Raw genomic sequence first — 9,766 nt, 5'->3', positions numbered from 1 at the left:
AATTATAAACCAGAACGTATATCTGTCTGTGTATTTGTTACCTTTTCACGACTACACGTTTGAACGGATTTTGACGTAATTTGACAGTAGGATAGACATAGTTCCATTTTAGTCCTCCGGAATGCCAATGCAAGAGTTACTATAAGCATCATGGCCTGGTGTTCTTCAGGTATATATGTTAATTATCAGGTTGTTTGCCATTCCAGTTATATAAAAAAACATAATATTAAATACTATCATTGCATATATAGCTGCATAATAAGCAATTATCTATTCAAACCGATGACAGGTAAACACATACGAACGGAAATGAAAGCTGTGACAATTTGTATAATGCGCAATCCAATTTACAATGACATCGATTATGGTTGGTTTGCGTATCATTTCCAATTCAAACCACAAACATCATCACAAAGTATCAATATTTAGTTTGAAATACAGAGCTAATTAAATGTATTCTTTCAATTTATACTAATAATATTTATTTTAGGCAATAAATAAAATAATATTTTAATCAGCTTTTCCCAAATTAAAAATAACCAAAATACTTAAAGTAATTAAACTTTTTATAAACAATGTAGTTTGTCTTTTAGTTATTACCCCAACAGAGATGTGAAGAGAGCTAAGGGATTGTTAAAATGTATAAACAGTACTCTATACTATGATTATATTGCTGGAAATAACCAAACACTTTCTCGTTCTGCTTTTCAAGTTAACATATGTGTATTCGTATGTCTTTTTCTTTTATTCTTCTTTTAGCATGGACTTGTTCAGACACCAAACGAAGCTTTGACCGTCAAATCATTGTTAATCTTTACTACTTTCTCCCATAAATAGTTAAATCACGAGGGGGGTGTTTTTATTTGTTTATAGACACATGGACATAGCAAAGGTAGATATTTTATTTCCATTAAAAGGTGATTGCAAGATCATTATAAAAAATATGTATATCGCTTTTATAAATTATGAATATAATCAAAACTATATACAAATTAGAATGACAAATTAAGATTAATGATTAATTAAGATTAAAATAAAAAACGACTACTTGTACCTTGTTTAAAGATGCTCTTTTAAAAGTCATAATATCTCTGACTGGTTATTTACAAATTATGCTGCTATGTCGTTTTATAGATGTATGTATAGAGTAGCATTTGCCCTAGACGGCCCATATGCTTGCAACTGAATACTAAATAGGCTTAGGCGAGACGAAGTATTGGCGAACACCGCTAATGCACTGCCATCTCTTATAGAGCCTCTGTGGCTATGCAATTTAAGATTTTCCTAAAAAGTTACAACTGACTCTATACACAACCAAAATTGCATTTTAAAGCTACATCACCAGAATTCAATTTTGTACAGCACGGTCAGGATTTGGGATATCCGTTTCAAAGCGTAGTGATCTATAAGCATATTTTTACGTTTATTTCAGGGTTGGATAGGGCCTGCACTGAATTTAAATGGTACTGTTTTTGAAATACTCAAAAGATATTACTGTCATATAGTTTTATTTGAATGCAGCTATTGAGTATAAATTACTAAAATATGCTACCTACCATACATGAGTATAATAAATAACTGGATGGAGACGCGTTTTAATTAAGGAACATAAAAGTATGATATTTATGTATTAATTATTATCTTTAATTCCTTAACAACAAAATTACGAAAATGTAATAATCTCAAAATCATTTTTAAAGTCGGTTGACATAAAATAAACAATATTCAAACAACGTAAGGAAATATACTCGTATAATATGAATTATTAACCATATACGATGTGTTTTCATATGTGAATGTATGTGTGTATATGTATCTAAGTGATATCACCTTGTAATCGTTTGATAGGTACCCTACCTTACGCTTACTTTGTATTTTATAAATAACTAGCGACCCATTCTGGCTTCGCACGTATGCATTACAATGTTTTCTATTCTCAGCTTATTCTATACTATAATCCGCATGTATTATACACACAAACCTTCCTCTGGTATCACTGTATCTATTGCTGAAAACTGTATTAAAATCCGTTGCGTATTTTAAAAGATGTAATCGAACTGACAGCAGCGGCAACTTTGTTTTATATTATATAATGTAGAGATTAAAAAAATATAAAATATGTAATATTTTTGACCGACTATCAAAAAGGGGAGGTTTTCTTTGTATGTCATTACTATACGAGCACACAATAATTGTCAAAACAAAATATTTCAATATCTTTTCCTATCTTATCCCTAGATAACATTTCATTCCATCGTATGATTTCTATACTGTATTTTAGTATATTTATATTTTCTAAATTTATTTTACTTACGTGCACTTCATTACAGATTCGTTAAGCGATGTATTTGTAATGTAAAAGAATCATCTTCAAATTTAGCAGTTAATAAACAAAGTTTGTGCAATGATCACGCATTGGTGGCCATTCGAATCCGTGTAGGGCTCTCGGGGGTGTAGTCTCGGTGAAATATTGGACACGGGGAGGGGATTCGCTCGTTACCAGACTGCACCAAAGTTTGCCAACTAATTAAACCCTACATAAGTGATATTTATACCTATTAGGCAGTTGCGAGACAAGGTTTGTTGTAACTCTAAGACTGGAATTCTTTATGGTTTATTATACTCTACAAAGGAACTCTTACAAGGTACTCTTATATCATTTATTTATATAAATTTTACTCTGCGCCAGTAGGATTTTGACACAATTTCTAAAAATGAAATTCTGAACAATATTTACGCAAAAGTGGAACACGCAAGTTTCCTGTTCGTTCTTCTTGTGATGAGTCTGTAATAATAAGTAGTAGATACAGTTAGATAAAATATGACTTCATAAGTGCTTTTATTAAGTTTATTTGAATAAATATTATTTATAAATGTGAAAATGGGCCTGTTGTGAAAAGTTAAGGTGTGTTGTAGAAATATTGTTGTGAAAAGGTAAGAGTTATGACTCTTACCTTTTCACAAGAATATTTCTACTTGGACATCACGCGCATATCAAAATCATAAGAGGTAATATATACATATTTTTATTAAAAAATATTGAGGATTATCGAATAGAAAAAATTAACTTCACTCATTCAGCATTGTCTTCCCAGCACCTTAATGAACAACTAACGAAGTGCGACAAGCATTTCTCGGCTCGCGCACTACCTTAATGGGACCGGAAACCGACAGTAATTAAAGCTGAAAACAAAAATCGCATTAATAAACTGAGGTGCAGCGAAATGAAGTTGTTACAATAGTGGTTGCAGTTGTTGAACTGCTATTTGTATATATCACTATTATTTTATACTCAGTATCTTTATTATTTATAGATATTTAATAGTACTATGACTTTTTTTCTCTAATCCATCCATCGTCACCTACCACTTTCTTTTTTTTTTCTCCTTGATTGGTTATGCGTTCAGTCCGCTTTTTATACTCTGATTTATAATAAATAAATAATTAACACTGGACAATTAACACAGCGCCATCTAGTCCTATGGTAAGCAGAGTTTATGTTATGGGTATGGGACAACTGATAAAAATACATAGATATTTTTTTGGAATTACATATATAAAAAACACTCAGACCGATGCAAACAATCATAATAATGAATACAACCGTTTGCACCGTGCGAGGATTCAAACCTGAGACCATTGGAAGTGAAGCGGTGTGCTAAATCGCTAGACTACCGAGGCCGTTTATGTTCTCTGAAATTTGCTGTGAGTATAGTAATCAAATAATAAATACATATTTATATAGCTGTATGACCGTTGATGTTGTTGTGAGTCTAACAGTAGGTATACATCAATAGAAGTAACAGTTCATTACAAAATGTAATTCACATACCTCCACAGACTGAATCATTTCTAGAATGCTAGAATGTATTAAAAAAGGAACTAATGGAAACGTTTGAAACTCTATTGATACTACCGGTGTGGGTCAGTTGAGATAACGGCTGCAACGAGTGGTCCAGTGGCTGCATTCTAGTTTCGTAAATTGAATATAAACCAAATACTACAGTTGTATTGAATTCCTGCACCTCGCAGACATTACTAGAAATTAATATTTTTTCATTTGTATTGAAAATTTTTAATATGAAATCTATTCTACTATTGTATTATAAATAGAAAACAATTATCTGTTATATGTCTGTTTATATTGCATAAAATACAAAAATACTTTCAACTATTAGATACTACGAAAAAAATATTAACTCTCTATAGAGTTAATTAGTTAGATATTTACAGTATTATATATTTATAATATATAATTCATGTATATCGTTTCAGAATGAGCTCTGGTTAAAAGTTTTCACTCTGTGTGTATACAAACATCCATGGGATATCGTAGCATTTCAATGTTGTATAATGTTCTTAGTGTTATTACTGTTACAATATTTATTATTTTTATTGAGTCGATCGTCAGATACTTTTGGTATTACAGATGCATAGAAACCCGTTAGAATAGACTGTACGTTTAAAAATTCTATAAATAACGTACAGTAAATAAATAATAAATCAAACCGGGGGATGTATTTACAGAGATAGCTTTAAAACGTGTTCGCAAGTAATCCCGCCCCGGAATCGTGAATAAGCCCTGCGGATTTCCTTATCCGTGGTATTGGTGAAAATTTATAGACTGTGAAAATTTCTCTCTCGACGGATCGCATCAAATGACAAACGTGACTGGCTTGAGAATTTTTTATGTATCAACGGCTGTGCTATACAAATATAAAGTTCTGTAACGCTTTGTCCCTTCCACTTAAGTTTTTTATTTGGTGCTTTATGGACAAAATCGCCGTCTGCTATATTTGGGATTATTGGCCGATATAATACGGAATAAATATGCTATTATCGACATGATAAAAGTCAATATATATGTATATGATAAGGTGGACCGACGATGGTCAAGATCGCTGGAAAGCGTTGGATACGAGCAGCGCATTCGGTTTCATATACTTATATTATTAAAAGAAAAGAAATAAAGGTTCATATTAATTCCATAAAAGACAATATTCTTCAGCAATTCTTGACATGGCAAATATTAGCATTTGTTTAATAATATAGGTAGTCTCTATTTGTTTTTTGAGTATGTACCCTCTCTTTCCTGACGTTACAGATGAAATAAAATCCTGGCTTCTAAGGAATATTAAAAATCCGTATTTTCAAGTGGTATATTGGTTTTCTTTTTTTTTTTCTCTGGCAACACTGCCGATAACAGTCTTTGTCAGTTGGCTCTTATTTATTTATTGTTTTTAATTTATTACTTGTGAAATAACGATACTAGTGTATATAATCAGTGAGTTTTGGGCATAAGTAACGTCGATTATTGTTGGTGTGCAAATCTGTGATTTCTTTGTGACAAAAATCTACGTTACAAAATTTGTGGGACCGCCAACTGTCAAAGTATTGGTAATTTACAATAGAAGTCTTGGATTTCTATTGACTCCTTTAATAATTAAATACAGTTATTACACTTCACTATTACTATATCCGTTTACAAATAAACAATAATATTAAAGTTAAATATTCGATAGTGAAGATCGGTTGTTGTTGTTGAGAGGAAAAAAAAACTACCCACTAACATAAAATATTATTGTTATTGCAATACAGCTCATAAAATTTATTTATTATCATATTGATAATATATTCCAAATAGCTGTGCGAAACTAAACTTATGTATTTGATTAAATAACAATACAATATTAGTAATCCATAGCCATTGCTAGATATCATATGACAAATTAAGACATATTTACTGTAGTGGTAATATATAAGATTAATTATTTTTTTGTAACAGTATTGGTATTTAAAGTTTTTACTAACAATATTTATTTATTTATTTATTATTAAATTATTTTATTGAAGGGAAATAGCGCACTTTCAACACTGTATTTCTTCTATTGAATAATATTCATTGTTGTCTTGTTTCGTAGATATTTAACATAATAATTAAAAATGATGTCCCGCAGAGCATGTGATCTTGATGCTAAGCTCAAGGTGACACTCTTAGAGTTAAAAAAATCCAATGAATTAAATAAGGCCTTATTACAGGAACGAGATGAAAGTGAGATTGAAATTAAGTTGATGTCTGATAAATATGTGGCTCTGAAGAATGACCTAGTGAAGATCAGTACAGACTTTGAAGTTCTACATATCGAAAATGAAAAACTTCAAGAAATTGTAAATAAATATGATCTGTGCAGAGACACATATGAGTCAGCATTGCAGAAAATCACTCATCTAGAGCGGCACCTTGAGGAAGTTCAATCACAAAATAAATCTTTGTTGGATCACAGGCGGTTGAGTAGTTATAACGAGACCATGGATCTGTATACAGAAATGTTAAATACTACCAGTGATCAAACATCTGCTCTGCCCCTTGTGACCATAGATTTGACAAATACACCAAGCTCCTATAGTCCTAATAAAGTACCTATTAATAGTAGTAAGAAGTTAAAAAAATTTGTAAAATTAAATAAATTTATTCGAAAATCAGAAAATTTAGTGAAAAGTCATAAAAAGTGTTTAAAATCAATTATTACTAGGAAGCAAAAAATTGACTTATCAATAGAATTAAATAATTGTAAAGAAAAAATATATAACAAAGATTTAGAAATAGATGAATTATCACAAAAAATTAAACTATTAGAGAACTCGTTGTCCAATTTATCTTTGAAATACGAATCAGCTAAGAATGAAATACATGAATATTCTGATCAGTTGGATAATTTAATAAAATTAGGTAACTACAACATGGAGCGGTTTGTTTCTCTTACGGATAGATGTCACTGTAATTCACCAGAGTCTGATAACCATATCCAACCGTCCCACCATAATCAGTTGAACATTGATATCTCATCCGTCACGGAACCAGACGTTTCATGTTTACCCACACGAAACAGTACAAAAGTAAATAAATGCAGCACTGTACATGAAACCATCAGGAGAACAATTATTTATTCAGATGAATTTGGCAAGGATTTAGGTAGTTTATTATCGAACTGTCTCTCGCAACAAGTAATAAATAATTGTTTTCCGGGATCAGGTATATATCAGATTATAAGAAATATAGTAAATGAAAAATATGATATTCACACGACCCTAGTAATAGCGTTAGGGAATTGTTTGCATATGCGTAAATCTGATATAGTTAATTTAATAAAATCATTATATAATATAGTGGAGCTTGGTATAGGTAAAATATTATTATGCGCATTTCCCTACTCTCAATCCCTGACTAATGAACAGAATAAGTTCATTTATAGTATAAATAATTTAATTTATTCGATGACATATCATTGTAATGATATATTTTATTTTGAAAGTAACAAATTTGTTACAAATTATTATATGACGGGAGGTAATTTTTATCTTCCTAAAAAACAAAAAAAGACTATTGCTAGTTTACTAGCGTATAACATTTATGATCCCATTATAAGTAGTATAACGGATTTAATTAGTAATATTAGTAATAATACTAATAATGTGACATGTGTTAATTTAAACTAACATCTACGACATTGGTTAAGCCACAGGATATGGTCATTATTCATCAAAATATTCGTGGCTTCTCCAGCAAAGAATTAGAATTAAGTCTATTCTTAGAATCTAACAATGTACGGGTGTTATGTCTGACAGAACATTGGCTTAAACAATATGAAATAATTTGTCCTTTTGAACATTATAATATAGCTAGTTTTTTTGCTAGGAACAATGCCATTCATGGCGGGTCAATTATTATTTTAAAAAATGATGTAGAATATAAAAACCGTCAAGACATTGTAAATATTTCTATTGAGCAAACAATTGAACTATCTTGCGTAGAATTAGTTACTTGTATAATAATTTGCGTTTATCGTCCGCCATCGGCTTGTTTTGATTCTTTTGAACTGGCTATGGAGGAAGCATTGAGACGAGTCGCACGGAGGAATAAAACATTATTTGTATGTGGCGATTTTAATGTTGATTTATTATCGGAATGCTCAATAAGCTTAAGATTGATTAACTTATTTAAATCATTTAATTTGCACAATCTTTTTTTAGAACCCACTAGGGTCGCAGGAAATTCTGCCACTTGTATAGATAATGTTTTTTGTAATTGTGAAGTAAAGGTGAAAATGAATTTCGACTGTCTTGGATCTGATCATTATGGACAAAAAGTTATAATTGAAACTAAGGGATCCAAAGGAACTCAAACAATTACATGCAGACAAATAACACAAAAGAATTTGGCACGTTTTAAAAATAAAATTGAACATAAAATATCTAGTGTCATAGTACCTCAATATGACCCGGACATTGTATGTGAACATATTTTTAATTTAATTGAACATGAAGCTAGCAGTGAATTTAAAACAAAAACCTTTTCAACTAGTGTAAAATCAAAGTTTTGTGACTGGGCCACGTTTGGTATTTATAAGTCTAGGGCTAATCTTTACGAACTTTACGAAAAACGAAGCTATATATCCGATCCCTTATTTCATGAACATGTAAAATCTTATTCGAAAATATTTAAAAAGGTTTGTCATACAGCTAAGTCTCTCTATTTAGGTAAAATAATAACTAAATCTAAAGATAAAATAAAAGCCACTTGGAAAGTAATAAATAGCGAAACTGGAAAAGTTAATTTTCAAAATAGTAAAATAGCTTTAAATATTAATAACAAATTGGTAAATTCCGACACAGAGGTCGCGGATACATTCGAATCTTATTTCACTAATATTCCATTAATTACGACACAGGCTCTAAAATATTCCCCGTCTGCTGCTGAAACTTTACTAACAGACAATGTTAGCAAGTCATCAGCTGTATTTAACTTTAGACATACATCATCAGTAGAAATAATGAAAATATTCAAACAGCTTAATAATAAAAAAACAGAGGATCTATGGGGTATATCTGTTAAAATACTAGATAGTATAATGGAAATTATTGCGCCCTCTCTTGCTTTTATTTTCAATAAATGTATAGATGAAGGTAAATTTCCTAACATAATGAAAATTAGTAAAATCATACCGCTTTTTAAATCTGGAGATAAGAGTGACCCAATAAATTATAGACCTATATCTATACTCCCAGCACTCAGTAAAATTTTTGAAAAAATAATCCTTATGCAGCTTGTCAGTTATTTCAATTTAAATAATTTAATCCACAATAGTCAATTCGGTTTTTCCAAAGGTCGTTCAACTACAGACGCAGGTGCAGAGTTGCTTAGACACGTATTTGCTGCATGGGAAACTAAAATGGATGCGATAGGTGTTTTTTGTGACCTTTCTAAGGCTTTTGATTGCGTTGATCATAATACATTGCTAAAAAAACTTGCTTTTTATGGCGTCAAAGACAATGCTTTAAATTTAATAAAATCTTATCTATCTGATAGAATACAGAAAGTGAAGGTTAGCAACGCTACGTCTGACGGGTCACTTGTGCAAATGGGTGTACCTCAAGGATCTATTCTCGGTCCATTTTTATTCCTAGTTTACATTAATGATCTCCCATATGCCATGCAGGATAGATGCGGCATAGTATTATTTGCAGACGATACTTCATTGATTTTTAAAGTTAATAGAATGACTAATAATTATGACGATGTAAATAGTGCTTTGCGGCGTCTCCTGCACTGGTTTACAACTAACAATCTTATGTTAAACGCTAAAAAAACAAAATGTGTTAATTTCTCTCTGTCTAAAAGTTTTAATACTAATTGTAATATTAAATTAAATGACGAATCTCTGGAATTTATAGAATCTACTGTCTTTCTAGGAATCACACTAGATAA

The sequence above is a fragment of the Achroia grisella genome, unplaced genomic scaffold (genome assembly GCF_030625045.1).
Source record: "Achroia grisella isolate CSIRO2021 unplaced genomic scaffold, CSIRO_AGI_Agris_v1 utg146, whole genome shotgun sequence".
NCBI lineage: Eukaryota > Metazoa > Arthropoda > Insecta > Lepidoptera > Pyralidae > Achroia > Achroia grisella.
Note: the sequence above shows the minus strand (reverse complement) of the source record.